The sequence below is a fragment of the Amblyraja radiata genome, chromosome 8 (assembly GCF_010909765.2).
Source record: "Amblyraja radiata isolate CabotCenter1 chromosome 8, sAmbRad1.1.pri, whole genome shotgun sequence".
NCBI lineage: Eukaryota > Metazoa > Chordata > Chondrichthyes > Rajiformes > Rajidae > Amblyraja > Amblyraja radiata.
This window is the reverse complement of record NC_045963.1, coordinates 69216232-69238651: the sequence shown is the minus strand read 5'-3', so window position 1 is coordinate 69238651 and position 22420 is coordinate 69216232. Positions and strand designations below refer to the sequence as shown.

Sequence of the window (22420 nt, the reverse complement as noted above, 5' to 3'; positions counted from 1 at the left end):
GGCCAAATGGCCTAATTCTGCTCCTATGAAATGAAAGTTGGAGAGGGATGTGGGCAGGTGGTAGTGCTGGTCTCTCCCTCCTCCCCCCTCTCCCATCAGGCAAGAGGTACAGAAGTGTGTTTGTCCTTTTGTCCGAGTGTCTTTTAGATGTTGTTACCTACCAGAGGAGGTAGTTCAGGCAGGGACAATAACAGCATTTAATAGACACTTGGATAGATAAATGGATAGGACAGGTGTGTAGGGATATGGGCCAAATGCGGGCAGGTGGGACTAGTGTAGATGGGACATGTTGGTTGGTATGGGCAACTTGGGCCAAAGGGCCTGTTTCCATGCTGTGTGACTCTGTGGCCATGGGAACCATAGTAAGTGATAGGTAGATTCAGGTGGGAAGGGGTCAATTGGCAGATGGGTCAGGTGGGACGGTAAGGTGGAGAGGTACACGTTGTGGTTTAGTTGGTAACAGAGGACACAAATGACGGCAGAGAAGACCAAAGTGTACAGATAACAGCCTAGCATGCCTGCCCTCTCCAGCGCCATCAACAGGGCTCTTTCCCAGGCGCGGGGCAGTGTGGGAGTGGCGGCCGCCATTGCTGGCGCCGGCACGACCCTGGACAGCCCGGGCCAGGGCGTGCGGCAATAACGGGAGAAACTGCAGCAAACACTCCGATACTTTGCTCATCCGTAAACACACTTGGAGACTGCTCACCATCAATCCGTCTCCTTCCATTTCTCACCCACATTCGCAAGTGGGGGTTGATTTGTGCCGGTTTTTCACATGGTTCATGGTGTTTACTGTTGAAAGGCACCTCTGCAAAATAGAGACTCACAACACGATGGGATGGTGAGCGGCGGATGACCGCCGGACCGATAAACCCATCACTTCAATAAACGGATAAAATGTAGAGCCGATACCTCACAGCACCAGATACCCGGTCTCTATCCTGACCACGGGTGCTGTCTGTGTGGAGTTTGCACGTTCTCCCCACGACCTGTGTGGGTTTTAGAAACAGAGAAACGTAAAAAATAGGTGCAGGAGGAGTCCATTTGGCCCTTCTAGCCAACACTGCCATTCATTGTGTTCATGGCTGATCATCCACAATCAATAACCTGAGCCTGCTTTCTCCCCATATCCCTGTATTTAAGAGCTAAATCTAACTCTTAAATACATCCAGTGATTTGGCCTCCACTGCCTACTGCAGCAGAGAATTCCACAAATTCACAACTCTCTGGGCGAATTTTTTTTTTCTCCTCTCAGTTTTATTCTTAGACTGTGGCCCCTGGTGCTGGACTTCCCCAACATTGGGAACATTTTTCCTGCATCTAGCTTGTCCAGTCTTTTTATAATTTTATTTGTTTCTATGAGATATTCTCTCATCCTTCTAAATTCCAGTGAATACAAGCCCAATCTTTCTAATCTTTCCTCAAATGACCGTCCCGCCATCCCGGGGATTAACCTCGTGAACCTACGCTGCACTGCCTCAATAGCAAGGATGCCCTTCCTCAAATTATGAGACCAAAACTGCACACAATACTCCAGATGTGGTCTCACCAGGGCCCTGTACAACTGCAGAAGGACCTCTTTACCCCTATACTCAAATCCTCTCGTTATTAAGACCAACATGACATTAGTGTTCTCTGGGTGCTCCAGTTTCATCCCATACTCCAAAGACGTGCAGGTTGTAGGTTAATTGGCTTCTGTAAATTGTCCCCGGTGTGTCTCGGATAGGGCTAGTGTACGGGAATATAACAGGTGGAGCAAAGGGTAAGATGCAGAATGCAGAATATAGTTCTCAGCATTGTAGTGCATCAGTTCCAGAGACAAAGTCCAATGTCCGCAATGGACAAGAGGTACGTTGGCCTACATCACGCAGAGTATGGAAGTTGGGTAGTCATGTTGCAGTTGTATAAGATGTTGGTGAGGCCACATTTAGAGTATTGTGTTCAGTTTTGGGCACTTTGTTATAGGAAAGATGTTGTCAAGCTGGAAAGGGTACAGAGAAGATTTACGAGGATGTTGCCAGGACTAGAGGGTCTGAGCCACAGGGAGAGGTTGAGTAGGCTGGGTGTCTATTCCCTGGAGTGCAGGAGGATGAGGGGTGATCTTATAGAGTTGTATAAAATCATGAGAGGAATAGATCAGGTAGATGCACAGTCTTTTGCCCAGAGTAGGTGAATTTATATAGGTGGTTTATGGACACACTGATCTGTTTTGTAGTAAATGCCGACTATGTTCTGTGTGCTGATGCAAAGCAAGAATTTCATTGTCCTATCAGGGACACATGACAATAAACTCACTTGAACTTGAACTTGAAGAACAGAGGACATGGGTTTCAGGTGAGGGGGGGAAGTGGGTGGTGGGTGCATGGAACGAGTTGCCGGAGGAGATAATTGAGGCTGGGACTATCACACGTTTAAATAACATTTGAACAGGTACATGGATAGGACAGGTTAGGATGGATTTGGGCCAAATGCAGGCAAGTGGGACTAGTGTAGATGGGGCACGTTGGCCGGTGTGGGCAAGTTGGGCTGAAGGGCCTGTTTCATAGAAACAAAGAAAATAGGTGCAGGAGTAGGCCATTCGACCCTTCAAGCCAGCACTGCCATTCAATATGATCATGGCTGATAATCCAAAATCAGTACCCCGTTCCTGCTTTCTCACCATATCCCTTGATTCCGTTAGCCCAAAGAGCTAAATCTAACTCTCGCATGAAAACATCCAATGAATTGGCCCCCACTGCCCTCTGTGGCAGAGAATTCCACAGATTCACAACTCTCTGGGTGAAAACGTTTTTCCTCATCTCTGTCCTAAATGGCCGACCCCTTATTCTTAAACTGTGACCCCTGGATCTGGACTCCCCCATGTTGACCCTGTTACCTCTAACGGGTATCAACTGATGTGTCAAACAAAAGACACCAAACCAGTTTAGTTTAGTACAACTTAATCTTTATTAACATTCGAGTAACTTTAAACATGCATGCAATCAATTGAAGCGGCAGATTTTTATATCGTTCAAGAGATTACTCCCTCTAGCCGCTAAATGGACCACATGGTTAAGGGGAATGTCTTTGTACCTCATGCAAGCTCTCCGTCGGGGATCTTCAGAGCTTCAAATCTTCAAAACACAGTCTTTTGATTAATAGATTCTTTATTGTTGATGAAAAACAGTAAGGTACACCCAAACTTCTTCCGACTCATACACTATAATCTTCATCAAACTCCAGCTTATCGCTTTAAAGGTTAGAAAACTCCTCGTGTCTCCGTTAAGCTTCGCATGGTCAAAGGGTAAACCTTCTCCATGCTGGTCCCAAACTAAACTAAAAGCTAAGCTTCTGCGCAAGAAACTTAGCTCCAAACACACCCTAAAATACATCATAAATCCCACCCACATAATAACGGGCAGTCTAAAATTTAAAGACACATGGCATAGTTAATGACACACAAAACAAGCCAAATGGCCACTACACTAATAACTTCTCATTTACTTTACTATTTCAAGATCACTTCTTAAACTAAATCACAAAATTCATGACTTGGTCAGATATTACTCGTATGAATGAATTGGCCACATTCACTCTGTTGGTAGGAAGTAGTCTTCTCTGAGCTTCGGACTCAGGTCCCTCCTTCTTGCGATGGTTGTTCCCGGATTGTCTTTCTTGATGTCTTGAACCGCCCTTCTTTATACGACTTTTCCTTCCATCTTCAAAAGGAAGCCTTTGTTCTAACCCAAGGCTTTCTTGACTTTACAGTCAATCATTTCAAGCTGTCACTCTTCCAAGGGCTGAATAAACAAAACACATCTTCATTCCTTATCAGGCTCGGGAGATTCTTAATTATGTTGCTTGTTCATATCTCCTTCTCATTATAGTTATTTTGCAACATGTCCGTTCTAGGCACCTTATCTTCTCAAGGCTGTACTGCCTTAGCCGTGAAGTTACCTTCAGCTCTGCTCCCACCAGATGTCATAGGCGTGACCGTTTTCCCTGCACTCCTTTGTTCTCCTGGCTCCAACATTTCGCTCTGTCTCTAGTTAGTAGCATCCTCCCAAAGCCTGTTGGGATACTTGACATCCAGTCCCAGGCTATATATCCCCCCCACTGATCCATTGAGCGCTAGCGAATTAGATCACACTGAGCCTTATTTCATCTCATACATGTAAATATCTGAGTCTTTGCCATGTTGCAATTTTCTACAAAGCGTAGCCATGCAAATAGTAATTAAGATTATTATGATACTCTTAAAGCATTCCCTCATCTTTTACCTTAACTAAACATGTTTGACACTGCTTGTTGCCTCGATTATTTGTCAGTTCTTACTTGTTCTCTAATATTTGTCCTTTCTGATCCTTGATTATGTTTCTGCAGGGAAAGTTCCATGTTTAGCTTTCTCTCTATTCCCACTTTCCAATGTATAAACATCATCAATACATACATTTGATATATTAAAATTAAAATTATCACAATGATAGCAATGTGGGAGGTGATCCTTACCCACGGTGGATTTGTACATTGGCACTCCAGTTCCAAATATCATCCCACCAGCTGGTTTCCTTAATATTTGTATTATTCATCTCAATTTCTCCAGTGTGCTGGATGACCTTGGTGAATGTACTATGGGCATTAATTAGCTGTTTCTTTATCTATTGTAAATTCTCAGGCAGGAGCCGAACTTCAGTAATATATGTTTGGAAGTATTTGCCTAAATCTTCCTTTATTCCCTCAGTAACTTCCATCATGATTTAATTACATTTATGTATATCAAACAACTCTATTTTACCAATTCTGGTGGGTATTTACGCATTAATACAGAAGGTCGTATTGGTAATGGGACATGTCTGAACACCATACTAATATTCCTTTAAAGAAGTGGTTTTACAGTAATCCCCTTTTCCACTATATGCAACCTTGGTGATGTCGACTCTCGATCCCCTTGCTTCCATTGTACAATTCAAATCTGCCTTCACCTCAGGTCCACATATAGCTTGTTCATTGGCATATACAGGGTGTGGACAGACACCAATCCCGTCAGTGTGTTGGCATTTAGGGCTGTACCTACCAATCCTTCAGTCTTTTCAATGGCACAAGGCAGAACATCTTCATGTCCTAGCCATATCCCTTCCCTAATTATGCCTATATTTTCTACCTGGTAAACTTCCAGCCCACATTTATCTGGAGGGATGATTGGAAGCCCCTGCATCATCCCCAAAGCTTTAGTAGTAGCCCCCCCCCCCCCCAACCTTCCTTTAACCAGACTTTAATTAATCTGCGGGACTGACGCCCTGATATCCCTGGGTGCATTTTCCTATTGGTTAAATTCCCCAATTGTTCATCATTAAACACCGTCCGCAATCAACAACTTCGCTTTGCAGAACATCATTTATCTGTAAATCACCGTCACCCCGGAGATCTTGTATCTGGGGGGCCTGGTTGGAGAGGGGAGGGGGGGGGCAGTTCTGGTTGTGTTGCCAACTTTCTCATTCTCAAGTAAGGGACAGAAGGCCAAAATACGGGACAAATTCCCGACGGCAATTCGTTGAGCGACTCACCGAGGCTGGGTGAATGATGAGTAGGCCTGGGTACTGGACAAAGCCCAGCCGGCGGGCCAGCTAAGCGGTTTTGGCCCGGGCGCCGGGGGCAAAGTCCGGCACCCCATCCAACTCATGAACCGATGTTCGGCCATGTGAAGGAGGGGTGGTGGTGGTGTCGGCGGTAAGCGAAGGTCCGAAGGCCGGACAGCTGGCCGGGCAGCCGACAGACGGGGCCACGGGCGAGGCGCTGCTGCTGCACTCTATGGGCTGCACTATGTCGGGACGGGTGAGGCAGGGCCAGATGCGACGCTCCGACCCGACAGTCCCCTCGACCCGAGTAGAAGCAGTCAAATATGGGACAAGATCGGTCCCTTACGGGACAAACCAATTTAGCCCAAATATGGGATGTCCCGGATAATACAGGACAGTTGGCGACCCTAGTGACCGTCCTGGTTACCCGGGCCTGGGATGGGCCAGGAGAGGCGGTAAGGGAGGGAGAGGTGGTGGGTGTTGGTACATCCAGTGAATTGGCCTCCACGGCTTTCTGTGGCTGAGAATTCCACAGATTCACAACTCTCTGGGTGGAAAAGCCTTTCCTCATCTCAGTCCTAAATGGCAGATCCCTTAGTCTTAAATTGTGTGACCCCTGGTTCTGGAGAACAGGAGAACATGGATAGGCGACATTTCACAGAGTGCTGGAGTAACTCAGCGGGTTGACAATAGACAATAGGTGCAGGAGTAGGCCATTCGGCCCTTCGAACCAGCACCGCCATTCAATGTGATCATGGCTAATCATCCCCAATCAGTACCCCTTCCTGCCTTCTCCCCATATCCCCTGACTCCACTATTTTTAAGAGCCCTATCTAGCTCTCTCTTGAAAGCATCCAGAGAACCTGCCTCCGCCACCCTCTGAGGCAGAGAATTCCACAGTTTTCTCTGGAAAGCTGGAGGTTGAGGGGACACCTGATAGATATTTTATGAAATTATGAGAGGCGTAGATAGGGTAGATGGTCAGAACCTTTTCCCTAGGGTGGAGATGTCCAACATTAGAGGTAATAGCTCTAATAGGAGAGGGGGAAAGTTTAATGGAGATGTGCGGGGCAAATTTTGTACACAGGGTGGTGGGGGCCTGGAACACACCGCCAGGGGTGGTGGTTGAGGCAGATACATTAGTGGTGTTTAAGAGGCTTTTAGCCAAGCACATGGATATGCAGGGATATTCTTGCAATTGAGAGAGTGCAGCGTAGGTTCACCAGGTTAATTCCCGGGATGGCGGGACTGACGTATGATGAAAGAATGTGTCGACTGGGCTTGTATTCGCTGGAATTTAGAAGGATAAGAGGGGATCTCATAAAACATATAAAATTAGTAGAGGATTGGGCAGGGTAGATGCAGGAAAATGTTCCCGATGTTAAGGGAATCCAGAACCAGGGGTCACAGATTAAGAATAAAGGCTAGGACATTTAGGACAGAGATGAGGAAAAATGTTTTCACCCAGAGAGTTGTGAATCTGTGGAATTCTCTGCCACAGAAGGCATGGAGGCCAATTCACTGGATGTTTTCAAGAGAGAGTTGGATTTTGCACTTAGGGCTAAAGGAATCAAGGGATATGGGGAGAAAGCAGGAACGGGATACTGATTCTGGATGATCAGCCATGATCATATTGAATGGGGGTGCTGGCTGGAAGGGCGAATGGCCTACTCCTGCACCTATTTTCTATGTTTCTATGATATAGGTCATGTACAGGGAGAGGAGATCAGTTTAACTTGACGACATGTCCGGCACGGACATTGCTGTACTATTCTATGCTCCCTCAAGCACCACTGGTTCATGACTAAACACTAACACCTTTCAAGATACAAGATACAAGATACAAGATAGATTTATTCATCACATGTGCCAGATGGCACAGTGAAATGAAATTCCCATACAGCCATACAATAAAAATAAGGGACACAACACACTATAGGGTTTGACATAAAACATCCCCACACAGCAGAATCAAAGTTTCCCACTGTGTGGGAAGGCACCAAAGTCAGTCTCTTCCTCCACTGTTCCCCGTGGTCAGGGCCTCCCCGTGCCCTCCGCAGTTGCCGCTACGGGCGGCCCGATGTTCAGGACCGCTCGCCGGGGTGTTGTAAGTCCGACGTCGGGGCTGCGGGACGTCCTCAGCGGCGTGGACACCAGAGTCGGCCCCCTCCTACCGGAGTCGGCGGCTTCCAAAGTCCGCAGGCCGCGCCGGGTGGATACTGCTGCTGGAGACCCTCTGCAAGGCGCCCCAGGACTCCACTATGTTGTTCAGCGCCACCCGCGTTGGAAGCTCTCCGCACCAGAGCTCCACGATGTTGGAGCAGCGGCTCAACGCTTCGGAGCTCCAAACGGCGACCCGGGTAGGTATCGCCCGCTCCGCGGTGACTCCAGCGCTGCGCCGCCGCTGTAGCAGCCCTGGTCCGGTTCCAGGTCCCCGGCAGGAAAGGCCACTCCGATCCAGCTGGTAGGCCGCGAGGTGGGGGGCGAGGACACGACTCGGAGAAATAGTCGCGTCCCCGCCCGGAAGCGACTGGGAAACGGTTTCCCCCTTACCCTGCCCCCCTCCCCCACATAGAAAAGTAAATGTTTCCCCCCCAAAACAGACTTTGGACTAACTAAAAATAATAAAAAAGATAGAAATAACAGACAGGCTGTAGGCAGAGGCTGCTGCCAGTGCAGCGCCCCTACATGCTGGCTGGAGTCACCGTGCTGAGGTGCAAGAGTTGTCTACCCCTGCTTACTCCGTAGACGTTTGAGATACTTGCCCTCTGGCAGAACCATCCTGGTGCACATTTCCTTGGTCTGTCCGGTCAAGTTGCCTTTCAGGATATATCCAGAGATCTTGGCCCAGCCATTGTCGTGTGATTTGATGTAACTGGAGCTCTTGCTTTTGGCCACTGGAGTGCTGATTTGGAGACAGATATCTTGGATTTTCTGGCGAAGGTGGCGGAGATGCTTGACGTCTCTCTCCATCCTGTCCACCCCGTACTGTTCCACCCGCTGCCAGAAGGACGTGTTGAAGTGGCGGTAGAGATGCCAGTCCAGGGCGTTCCAGCGCTGGAGGGTGGAGAGAAGATCAGGGGGGAGTGTGCTTCTGGTCGAGGGTTCACGGGCATTGAGCTGGAAGGACACCATGTCCTCCATGTCCCAACATAGAGCCTTCCGCAACAAGACCAACGACTGGTCAAAGTACTCGACCAGCAAGACCAGATGGAAGGTAGAGTCCAACTTCTTGAGGGTTTGGTCAACGTGAGGTCCATCAGCCCCTGCCTCCGCGTCCCCACCAAGGTCGAACCACATCAGGTTGTGGGCGTGGTAGTTGTTGGGATCTTGCGACTTGAACTTGTTTAGCGTCCTCACAAACTGAGACATGGTCTTCGCGGCACTGAAAGGCCGGGGCATCGTGGTGAAAGTAGATAAATGCCGACTCTGCCGCGCTGTCTGGGTTCCGCAGGATGGTGAAGAAGAAAGAGTCGTTGCCCATCACCTTCTTCACCTGTGGATGGGGAGAGAAAGACCAACATCAGATCCCACTCTCACTCCTGTCCACTGGTGTATACACACCAGGATATCTGTACATCAACGTGAATATATACTACAATATCACTGTCAGAGAGTCGCAGAGAGATATAGTGTGGAAACAAGCCCTTCGGCCCAACTTGTCTACACTGGCCAACAATGTCCCAGCTACACTAGTCCCACTTGCCTACGCTTGGTCCACATCCCTCCAAGCCTGTCCTATCCATGCACCTGTCTAACTGTTTCTTGAACGTTGGGATTGTCCCTGCTTCAACTACCTCCTCTGGCAGCTCATTCCATACACCCACCACTCTTTGTGAGAAAAGGTTATCCCTCAGATTCTATTAAATCTTTTCCCCTTCACCTTGAACCTATGCCCTCTGATCCTCGATTCCCCTACTCTGGGCAAGAGACTCTGTGCATCTACCCCATCTATTCCTCTCATGATTTTATATACCTCTATAAGATCACCCCCCATCCTCCTGCACTCCATAGAATAGAGATCCAGTCTGCTCAACCTCTCCCTTTCGCTCACACCCTCTAGTCCTGGCAACATCCTCGCAAATCTTCTCTGAACCCTTTCAAGCTTGACAATATCTTTCCTATAACATGGTGCCCTGAACTGAACACAATACTCTAAATGTGGTCTCACCAATGTCTTATACAACTGCAACATGACCTCTCAACGTCTATACTCAATACTCCGACTGATGCTATGAGGATGCAGGATTACTTGGACAGGTTGGGTGAGTGGGCAGATGCATGGCAGATGCAGCTTAATGTGGATAAATGTGAGGTTATCCACTTTGGTGGCAAGAATAGGAAGACAGATGTCAAGTTAGGAAAAGGGAAAGTACAACGAGATCTGGGTGTCCTTGTGCATCAGTCACTGAAAGTAAGCATGCAGGTACAGCAGGCAATGAAGACAGCTAATGGCATGTTGGCCTTCATAACAAGAGGAGTTGAGTATGGGAGCAAAGAAGTCCTTCTGCAGTTGTTCAGGGCCCCGGTGAGACCACACCTGGAGTATTGTGTGCAGTTTTGATCTCCAAATCTGAGGAAGAACATTATTGCTATTGAGGGAGTGCAGCATAGGTTCACAAGGTTAATTCCCAGGATGGCGGGACTGTTTTATATTGAAAGAATGGAGCGACTGGACTTGTATACACTGGAGTTTAGAAGGATGAGAAGGGATCTTATTGAAGCATCTAGATTATTAAGGGATTGGACACGCCAGAGGCAGGAAACATGTTCCTGAAGTTGGGGGAGTCCAGAACCAGGGGCCACAGATTAAGAATAAGGGGTAGGCCATTTGGAACGGAGATGAAGGAAAACCTTTCCACCCAGAGAGTTGTGAGTCTGTGGAATTCTCTGCCTCAGAAGGCAGTGGAATTCGATTCTCTGGATGCTTTCAAGAGAGAGTTAGATAGAGCTCTTAAAGATAGCGGAGTCAAGGGATATGGGGAAAAGGCAGGAACGGAGCACTGATTGTGGATGATCAGTCATGATCTCAGTGAATGGTGGTGCTGGCTCAAAGGTCCGAATGACCTACTCCTGCACCTATTGTCTATTAATGAAGGCCAATATTCCAAACGCCTTTTTGACCACCTTATCTATCTGCGACTACACCTTCTAGGAACCATGCACCTGTACTCCTAGATCCCTCTGCTCTGCTCTACAACAAGAGCCCTAACATTCACACAACATACTGAGTTGGATGATCAGCCATGATCATATTGAATGGCGGTGCAGGCTCGAAGGGCCGAATGGCCTACTCCTGCACCTATTTTCTATGTTTCTATGTTTCACTGTGTAGGTCCTGCCCATGTTAGACTTCCCAAAGTGCAACACCTCACACGTCTCTGCATTAAATTCCATCAACCATTCCTCAGCCCACCTGCCCAACCGATCAAAACCTGCTGCAATCTTTCACAACCATCTTCACTATCTGATAAACCACTCACATTTGTATCACCAGCAAACTTGCTAATCCTGCCCTGTATGTTCTCATCCAAATCATTGATGTAGATGACAAACAGTAACGGGCCCAGCACCGAACCCTGAGGCACACCACTGGTCACAGGCCTCCAGTCCGAGAAGCAACCTTCCACCATTACCCTCTGCTTCCTTCCATGGAGCCAATTTGCTATCCATTCAGCTATCTCTCCTTGGATCCCTTCCAAAGCAGCCTCGCATGTCATAGAATCATAGAATCATAGAAAGTAGGTGCGAGAGTAGACCACCAGGTCCGTCGAGCCCGCACCGCCATTCACTCATGGCTGAACACTAAACAGACACACTTACCCACAAACAGTAGACACAAGACACAGAACACAAGACACTACCCTCCCCTTTATACCGCTATCACCCCTCTCCACCCCAAGAACCGCGTGATCTCCTGGGGGAGGCAAAAAACCGGATAAAAACCCAGGTCCAATTCGGGAAAAAAATCCGGGAAATTCCTCTCCGACCCCAATCCAGGCGATCGACACTTGTCCAGGAGATCACTCAGGTCTACTATACTAACCATACCTAGGTCCATATCCCTGCCCTCTCCCCGTAGCCCCTTATCCCCTTGGCAGCTAAAAAACCATCTATTTTTGACTTAAATATATTTAACGTTTCTGCTTCCACTGCTCCCTGGGGCAGTGAATTCCACAAACTAACCACCCTCTGGCATCATGTTTATATACTCCAATATCACTGTGTAGGAAGGAACTGCAGATGCTGGTTTAAACCGAAGGTAGACACTAAAAGCTGGAGTAACTCAGTGGGACAGGCAGCATCTCTGGAGAGAAGGAATGGGTCATTGGTAGAAAGGAGATACTCCCAGACAGAAAAGAAGGCTTTGGTTCAGGTTTCAGGTCGAGACCCTTCTGCAGACTAGTCAGGGGAAAGGGAAACAAGAGATATAGACGGTGATGTAGAGAGATATAGAACAATGAATGAAAGATATGCAGAAACTCATTGCCACAGAAGGCTGTGGAGGCCAAATCAATTGATATTTTCTAAGGCAGAGATATAATAATAATAATAAACATTATTACAGACTCGAGGTCCAGACAAGGGGCAACATTACATTTAAAAAAATGCATTGCATATTAAAAAATATCATAAATAACATAAAATCTTAGTATATTACTTATAAAAGCATCATAAATTATATATTTTTTAAACACAACACATGTTAAAAATCCAGATTAAAAGAATGATCAATGTCCTGCAACGAGACAACGATACCAGTATCTCCATAGCCGGGATTTGTAGCGTGTAGTGCTAACCCTTATGTTTGACAAGGCCACAATAATTACATTTTTAATCATTTATCCTGCAAATGAATTTATACATGTGAATTCTTAGGATAGCTTCTAAAGTACTGACTCCTGCAGCCACAAACATATTATTGGCACTACACCATCTAGCTTTCCTTAGCAGTGTTCACATGGCATCGTTATATACCACCTTTAGTCTCTGCAAACTTGCCTTTACATAGTTTGACCACAGGTGCGCAGTGTAGAGTGGTGTGCAGTATGCTCTAAATAGCGACATCTTCACCACATCTGCACACACACCAAATTTACGCAAGAGAATATTCGCCTGTACATACAGCATGCGGCGTTGCCTATAAATATCCTCATCATCTGTTATTTGTTCTGTAATAATATGCCGTAGATATTTTACCTTATTACAGACCCTAAGATTATTGTCAGACGATTTAAAATCAGGAAATTTTAAACATTTATCCTCTTTGGTTCTACAGATCATAACAGCACTCTTACTAGCATTATATTTAATGTCACGTTCCACACCATACACAGAACATATAGTAAGGAGCTGCTGGAGACCAGCGCTAGATGGACTAAAGACCACAAGATCCTCTGCATACATAATATGGTTCACTAAAATATTACCAATCAAGCACCCAGTGTTACAAGCTTTCAATTGTTTAGACAGATCATCAATATATGGATTAAAAAGGACTGGGGACAAAATTCCCCCTTGCCTAACACCATTGCTAACCCCAAATGGGGCTGAGACCCTATTGCCCCATTTTATTTGCATAGTCTGGTGGGCATACTAGTAGGCCAGAATTCTAACAATGTATTTAGGCACCCCTCTTTGACTCATTTTACCAAACAGCTTTCTGTGATTAACACGGTCAAAGGCTTTGGAAGCATCAATAAAGCACATAAGGATTGAAGAGTTTTTGCCTCTATATTTGTTTACAATCCCCTGGTCTGGTCTGCCCCAACAGCTGCTGACAATGTTCTACCGCTGCACCACAGAGAGCATACTAATGTATGACATCTCTGTGTGGTATCTCAGCTGCACGGAGGCGGAGAGGAGAGCTCTTCAGCGCGTCGTCAACAGAGCGCAGCGGATCATCGGGATAGAGCTACCAGCCTTGGAGGGCATCTACCACACGCGGTGCCTCAGGAAGGCCCTCAGCATCCATAAGGACTCATCACACCCCTGTCACGGTCTGTTTCAACTACTTCCCTCCAGCAGACGTTACAAGGCCTTCTACGCCCGAACCTCCAGACTCAGGAACAGTTTTATCCCAAGAGCTATAGCGGCTCTGAACCGGCCCAAATGAGTGCCCCCCCACCCACCCCCTTTGGACAGTCTCCCTCAGATGGTCACATCAATCAATTCAGCTTGCTTATTTATGTATTGTATTTATTTACCTTTCTTGTACATCAGTGGAGCTGCACACTAAATCTCGTTGCACTGACGTGCAATGACAATAAAATATATTATTATTATTTAGGGCACATATGCATAAGCCAGTGCCATGTTTAGCTTTAAAGCCAAACTGGTTATCTGTGGAGTTAACAAACTCATTTATTCTATCCAGCAGAACTCTTTCTAAAACTTTTGACAATATGCTGGCTAAAGCTATGGGCCTGTAATTATTTAGGCTGCCGACTTTACCAGCTTTGTCCTTAATGACCAGCACTAACAGGACAGACAAGATTGAGTCTAGCAACAAGCCATGAATCAAGGAGCATTCGTAAGGAGCATTCGTAATAAGGTGGATGAGTTGAATGTGCAGATAGCTATTAATGACTATGATATAGTTGGGATCACGGAGACATGGCTCCAGGGTGACCAAGGCTGGGAGCTGAACATCCAGGGATATTCAATATTCAGGAGGGATAGAGAGAAAGGAAAAGGAGGTGGGGTAGCGTTGCTGATTAGAGAGGAGATTAACGCAGTGGAAAGGAAGGACATTAGTTTGGAGGATGTGGAATCGATATGGGTAGAGCTGCGAAACACTAAGGGGCAGAAAACGCTGGTGGGTGTTGTGTACAGGCCACCTAACAGTAGTAGTGAAGTTGGAGATGGTATCAAACAGGAAATTAGAAATGCGTGCGACAAAGGCAAAACCGTTATAATGGGTGACTTCAATCTACATATAGATTGGGTGAATCAAATTGGCAGGGGTGCTGAGGAAGAGGATTTTTTGGAATGTATGCGGGATAGTTATCTAAATCAACATGTAGAGGAACCAACGAGAGAGCAGGCTATTTTAGACTGGGTATTGAGTAATGAGGAAGGGTTAGTTAGCAGTCTTGTTGTACGTGCCCCCTTGGGCAAGAGTGACCATAATATGGTTGAGTTCTTCATTAGGATGGAGAGTGACATTGTTAATTCAGAAACAATGGTTCTGAACTTAAAGAAAGGTAACTTTGAGGGTATGAGACGTGAATTGGCCAAGATTGACTGGCAATTAATTCTAAAAGGGTTGACGGTGGATATGCAATGGAAGACATTTAAAGACTGCATGGATGAACTACAAAAATTGTTCATCCCAGTTTGGCAAAAGAATAAATCAGGGAAGGTAGTGCATCCGTGGATAACAAGGGAAATCAGGGATAGTATCAAAGCGAAGGATGATGCGTACAAATTAGCCAGAAAAAGCAGCATACCGGAGGACTGGGAGAAATTCAGAGACCAGCAGAGGAGGACAAAGGGCTTAATTAGGAAAGGAAAAATAGATTATGAAAGAAAACTGGCAGGGAACATAAAAACTGACTGCAAAAGTTTTTATAGATATGTGAAAAGAAAGAGATTAGTTAAAACAAATGTAGGTCCCTTGCAGTCAGAAACAGGGGAGTTGATCATGGGGAACAAGGATATGGCGGACCAATTGAATAACTACTTTGGTTCCGTCTTCACTAAGGAAGACATAAATAATCTGCCGGAAATAGCAGGGGACCGTGGGTCAAAGGAGTTGGAGGAATTGAGTGAAATCCAGGTTAGCCGGGAAGTGGTGTTGGGTAAATTGAATGGATTAAAGGCCGATAAATCCCCAGGGCCAGATAGGCTGCATCCCAGAGTACTTAAGGAAGTAGCTCCAGAAATAGTGGATGCATTAGTAATAATCTTTCAAAACTCTTTAGATTCTGGAGTAGTTCCTGAGGATTGGCGGGTAGCAAACGTAACCCCACTTTTTAAGAAGGGAGGGAGAGAGAAAACGGGGAATTACAGACCAGTTAGTCTAACATCGGTAGTGGGGAAACTGCTAGAGTCAGTTATTAAAGATGGGATAGCAGCACATTTGGAAAGTGGTGAAATCATTGGACAAAGTCAGCATGGATTTACAAAAGGTAAATCATGTCTGACGAATCTTATAGAATTTTTCGAGGATGTAACTAGTAGCGTGGATAGGGGAGAACCAGTGGATGTGGTGTATCTGGACTTCCAGAAGGCTTTCGACAAGGTCCCACATAAGAGATTAGTATACAAACTTAAAGCACACGGCATTGGGGGTCAGTATTGATGTGGATAGAGAACTGGCTGGCAAACAGGAAGCAAAGAGTAGGAGTAAACGGGTCCTTTTCACAATGGCAGGCAGTGACTAGTGGGGTACCGCAAGGCTCAGTGCTGGGACCCCAGCTATTTACAATATATATTAATGATCTGGATGAGGGAATTGAAGGCAATATCTCCAAGTTTGCGGATGACACTAAGCTGGGGGGCAGTGTTAGCTGTGAGGAGGATGCTAGGAGACTGCAAGGTGACTTGGATAGGCTGGGTGAGTGGGCAAATGTTTGGCAGATGCAGTATAATGTGGATAAATGTGAGGTATCCATTTTGGTGGCAAAAACAGGAAAGTAGACTATTATCTAAATGGTGGCCGACTAGGAAAAGGGGAGATGCAGCGAGACCTGGGTGTCATGGTACACCAGTCATTGAAAGTGGGCATGCAGGTGCAGCAGGCAGTGAAGAAAGCGAATGGTATGTTAGCTTTCATAGCAAAAGGATTTGAGTATAGGAGCAGGGAGGTTCTACTGCAGTTGTACAGGGTCTTGGTGAGACCACACCTGGAGTATTGCGTACAGTTTTGGTCTCCAAATCTGAGGAAGGACATTATTGCCATAGAGGGAGTGCAGAGAAGGTTCACCAGACTGATTCCTGGGATGTCAGGACTGTCTTATGAAGAAAGACTGGATAGACTTGGTTTATACTCTAGAATTTAGGAGATTGAGAGGGGATCTTATAGAAACTTACAAAATTCTTAAGGGGTTGGACAGGCTAGATGCAGGAAGATTGCTCCCGATGTTGGGGAAGTCCAGGACAAGGGGTCACAGCTTAAGGATAAGGGGGAAATCCTTTAAAACCGAGATGAGAAGAACTTTTTTCACACAGAGAGTGGTGAATCTCTGGAACTCTCTGCCACAGAGGGTAGTCGAGGCCAGTTCATTGGCTATATTTAAGAGGGAGTTAGATGTGGTCCTTGTGGCTAAGGGGATCAGAGGGTATGGAGAGAAGGCAGGTACGGGATACTGAGTTGGATGATCAGCCATGATCATATTGAATGGCGGTGCAGGCTCGAAGGGCCGAATGGCCTACTCCTGCACCTAATTTCTATGTTTCTATCATAAAGCCAGTTAAACAAATAGCAAGGAGAGAAGCTATCCTCACACTCGCATACTTAAGATGTTCAGCAGAAATATGATCCAAGCCACTTGCTTTGTTGTTGGACAGCTTGTTCATGGCATGATACACCTCATGTGACATAATCGCCATCGAGTCATTACTCTCAATATTGTCCACCCTATACAAGTCACCTTGGACACAGTTGAATAAAGTACTATAATGTTGTCGCCATAACTCCGCGATATTAGCTGTTCCGGAGATTCCACCTACAGTGCATGGTAGAGATGTTTTGCAACTGTTAAGAGCTCTCACTTCCTTCCAAAAATCTGTAGCATTGTTACTTAGCAGCTTCTTAGCAATGGAATCAGCCCTCATAGCTTGCTCATTTTTACAGATGAAGCGAACAGCATACTTATACCTTGCATTAGTGAGCTTCTTGTGCACAAACACAGGCCCCTGTCTGGGTCTACCTGCCATAGCCCATGATTTGGTGGCTTCACGGGCTTAAGTATGATACTCAGCTACATACTTATTCCAGCCAGGCCTGATGTTATGTGTCTTATTTTTATGCTTGTAGTAGGGCTTACTGCCTACATATAAAGCGCTTACTATATCATTATACATGGAGCAGATATCTCTCCTATGCTTCATATCTTTACAATTATGATTACTACATATTATTGCATCTTTAGGTAAATGAATATTGCTTAAGGATTTATCTGTATGGGCATAATAGGCTAGGATGTGCCAGGCCTCACTAATATAAGTATAACTATCTGTAGGTAAAAGCACTTTGCTTGACAATATTAAATTATTATCTTGACAGATCTGAGCCATATGATTGGCAAATAATGAGTTCCTATCTGAGATATCTGCATTCATATCCCCAATGACATATACACTACAATAATTATTGTTTTGAATGAAAGAATAGATGAAAGCAAGTCTATTTAAATATTAATCCTCATTCTGATGGCTAGTTTCTTGATTAGTACGGGTGTCAGTAGTTATAGGGAGATGGCAGGAGAATGGGATTAGGAGAGATAGATCAGCTATAATTGAATGGCGGAGTAGACTTGATGGGCTGAATGGCCTCATTCTTTTCCTATCACTTATGAGACACAGCTACCTCAGGCAGATTGAAGCGCATGTGGTTACAGATGATGTTATATTCCTTGCCCGGGTTCTTTGCAAAGTCTTTGACAAAGGTGGCACTGAAGAGGTTTGGGTAGCCCAGGTGATGTTCAGGGGGAAGAGCGAAGGTGAGATTCTTGGCATCTCCGTAGCGGTACAAGAGGTTCATCACAGTGCTGCTTGCCGTCTTGTGGGTCTTCATAAACACCACGTGTTTCCTGGGCGTGCAGGGAACTTCCCGAGAAAACCTGTACCTGTTCACAAACCAGAGGTCAGGTCACAGCCAACAGCACAGTTTCACACAAGTCTGATCGGTAGAACGGAGGAACAGCATCTCATATTTCACCTGATACACACAAAAAGCTGGAGTAACTCAGTGGGTCAGGCAGCATCTGTGGAGAACGTGGATAGGTGACGTTTCACAGAGTGCTGGAGTAACTCAGCGGGTCAGGCAGCGTCTGTGGAGAACATGGATAGGTGACTTTTCACAGGGTGCTGGAACAACTCAGTGGGTAAGGCAGCATTTTTGAGAACATGGATACCGTAGGTGACGTTTCACAGAGTGCTGGAGTAACTCAGTGGGTCAGGCAACATCTCTGGAGAACATCGATAGGTGACGTTTCACAAAGTGCACATAATTACCCTAGTGGCGGCGTGACCCAGTGTTGCAGCGGCCCCTTCAGCCTGTCTGTCCTTTTTTTTTTTTGTCTAGTTAAGTGTAGTTGTTGGTGTTTTTAATACTGTTTTTATAACTGTGTATATGTGGGGGGCGGGGGAAGGGGGAAACTTTTAAAAATCTCTTCCCTGTACGGGAGACCCGACCTTTTCCCTGTCGGGTCTCCGTTGTCGTTGGGGCCTAGCACCGTGGAGCGGCCTCCAGCCTGAACGACCTGGAGGCTCCAGTCACGGAGCCTGCGGAGCTGCGGACTTACCATCGTGGAGCTGGCCGGCCTCGGAGCGTGGGGAGCGGTGGTGGCTTGCTGCTGCGACTCGACTCCGGGGCTCGGAGGCTCCAGCTGCAGCCGCAGGTCCGGTGGACTGGGACATCGGGAGCTCGCGGGTCCGGGTGTGAGACCGCTTTCCTGAGCTCCCGCAACGCGACTTCTCCAGCCCGTGTCGCGGAGTTGGAACGACCCGGAGCGGGGCCAGACATCGCCCGACGCGGCTTCATGGCTGTGGGACATTCTAGCGCATGCCGGGGGCTCCAACTTCGTGACATTTAGACCGGGAGCGGGGCTGTACATCGCCCAGCGCGGCCTAAAATGGCCGTGGGACTCGCCATCGCCCGCCTGGGGCTTCAACATCGGGAGAGAAATGGAGAACAGGAGAGAGAAAATACTTTGCCTTCCATCACAGTGGGTTCACTGTGATGGATGTTTGTGTAAATTAAATTGTTTGTATGTTTTGTAGGAATTGTCTCTGTTTGTATGGCTGTGGAAACGGAGTTTCGTTTGAGCCTCACTGAGGTTCAAATGACGTAATAAATATTCTAATTCTAATTCTAACTCAGCGGGTCAGGCAGTATCTCTGGAGAGAGGAATGGGTGACGTTTCGGATCTATGACAATAAACTAAAGTCAGTTTGGATTGGACATGTTAGTTAGCATGGAGGAGTTGGGCCGAAGGGCCTGTGTGTCGCTGCATGGCTCTATGACTATCAAGGCAGAGGAGAGAGGGTGACGGAGGGAGGTTAGACTTACCAATTGACTGTAGAGAAGTAGACGAAGGTCAGACAGCTGGTAACCACCAGCATCAGGAACATCTTCCCAGTATGTCTTTTCGAACATGTGATCATTCCCGCTTACCTGAACAACAGGGAAACAATGTTAGGATTCACCCACACCGACCTCACAGTTAGAATATGGACACAGGCCCTTCGGCCCGCCCAGTCCATGTTCAACCCACTTAAACCTTCAGTCTGAAGAAGGGTCTCGACCCAAAACATCACCCAGGTCCAGAGGAGGTTTACAAGAATGATTCCAGGAATGAGTGGGTTAACATATGATGAGCGTTTGACAGCACTGGGCCTGTACACACTGGAGTTTAGAAGGATGAGAGTGGACCTATTCAACACTATCATTCCCTCAAAACCCGTCCCCAAGCTCCTTGATCTTGGACTGGAGATCTCCATCTGCGGCTGGATATTCGACTTCCTGACGGGCAGGTCCCAGGAGGTGAGAATTGACAGCCATACCTCTTCCTCACAGACCCTCAACACAGGCACACCATTGGGCTGTGTGCTCAGTCTTCGCCTGTACTCCCTGTTCACGCACGACTATACTGCTAAGCACAGCTCCAACATCATCCTCAAGTTTCCTGACGACATGACCATCCTGGGCCTCATCACAGATAACAATGAGACGGCCTACAGAGAGGAGGTAAAGGCACTAAACAACTGGTGCCAGGAAAATAACCTCTCTCAATGTCAGCAAAACTAAAGAGATGATCATGGACAACAGGGGACAGCAGGGGAGTGAACACCTCCCCATCAACATCGGTGATGCTGAGGTTGAAAGGGTCAGCAGCTTCAAGTTCCTCAGTGTGCACATCACTGAGGACCTCTCCTGGACACTGCACACGGACACAATAACTAAGAAAGCCCGCCAGCAGCTCTTTTTCCTGAGAAGACTGAGGAAGTTTGGCATGAACGTCAGCATCCTCACAAACTTCTGCAGTTGCACCATCGAGAGTCTGCTGACGGGCTGCATCGCAGTCTGGTACGGGAACTGTTCTGCCCACAGCCGCAAATCACTACAGAGAGTGGTGAAGGCGGCACAGCACATCACTGGCAACTATCTCACGGCCATTCAGGACATTTTCCAATGGCGGTGCCTGCGGAAGGCACACAGCATCATCAAGGACCACAGCCACCCAGCATGCTGCCTGTTACCGTCAGGCAGACAATACAGGAGCATGGCTGCACGTACCACCAGACTTAGGAACAGTTTTTATCATCATGCCATCAGGCTTCTGAACTCATAAGCACATCAGTAGAGTGGATAAGTGGATGTGTTATATCTGGACTTTCAGAAGGCTTTCGACAAGGTTCCACATAAGAGATTAGTATGCAAACTTAAAGCACAAGGTATTGGGGGTTCAGTATTGAAGTGGATAGAGAACTGGCTGGCAGACAGGAAGCAAAGAGTAGGAGTAAACGGGTCCTTTTCAGAATGGCAGGCAGTGACTAGTGGGGTACCGCAAGTCTCAGTGTGGTGCAGGCTCGAAGGGCCGAATGGCCTACTCCTGCTCCTAATTTCTATGTTTCTATCATATATGTTGATTATCTTCTATCTATCTATCTATCCTCGCTATCTATCTATCTATCTATCTATCTATCTATCTATCTATCTATCTATCTATCTATCTATCTATCTATCTATCTATCTATCTATCTATCTATCTATCTATCTATCTATCTATCTATCTATCTATCTATCTATATCTATCTATCTATCTATCTTCTATATTTAAAACTGTGTGGCTGCCGCCGTCCGTCCGCGGTCCGTCCGCCGTCCATCCGCCTGACTGCCTTTCTTCCTTTTGATTCGTTCCATCGTGTGATGTCACAATGCCCAATGTTCACATATGTCCAATCGAAATGGATTCATTTACATATGCCTTTGCAGGAGCACCAGCACCTGGTGAACGTTCCATCGTGTGATGTCACAATGCCCAATGCTCAAAGACATTCTTGCCATAGAGGGAGTACAGAGAAGGTTCACCAGACTGATTCCTGGGATGTCAGGACTTTCATATGAAGAAAGACTGGATAGACTCGGCTTGTACTCGCTAGATTTTTGAAGATTGAGGGGGAATCTTATAGAAACTTACAAAATTCTTAAGGGGTTGGACAGGCTAGATGCAGGAAGATTGTTCCCGATGTTGGGGAAGTCCAGAACAAGGGTTCACAGTTTAAGGATAAGGGGGATATATTTTAGGACCGAGATGAGAAAAACATTTTTCACACAGAGAGTGGTGAATCTCAGGAATTCTCTGCCACAGAAGGTATTACCCCTACCCCACTCTACTTTCCCTCCCAAATCTCTCCAGTTTCCTCCTCCTCCTCTCCCCTCCCTCCCCTCTCCTCACCCTCCCCTCTTCCCACCCCGTCTCCCTCTCCCGCCCTCCCCCCACCTGTGTGTTTGGGGTGGTTAGTGTGAGTGTAATGCCGCAGCCCCCCCCCCCCCCCACAAACGCGCGTTGGGGAAACAGACCCTCTCTACCCCACCCCTTCCCTCTCACCCCCCGCCCCCTTCCTCCTACCCCTCTGTCCCTCTTCCACCACTCCTCCTACCCCTCCCTCCCCACTTCCACTTCTCTCCCCCT

At 46.8% G+C, this 22420-nt stretch overlaps 1 pseudogene; it reads right to left on the bottom strand.

The window, feature by feature from the left end:
• Positions 1-8245: 8245 nt before the first annotated feature.
• The window catches only part of LOC116976358, a 16340-nt pseudogene continuing 2165 nt past the window's right edge, over positions 8246-22420 (bottom strand).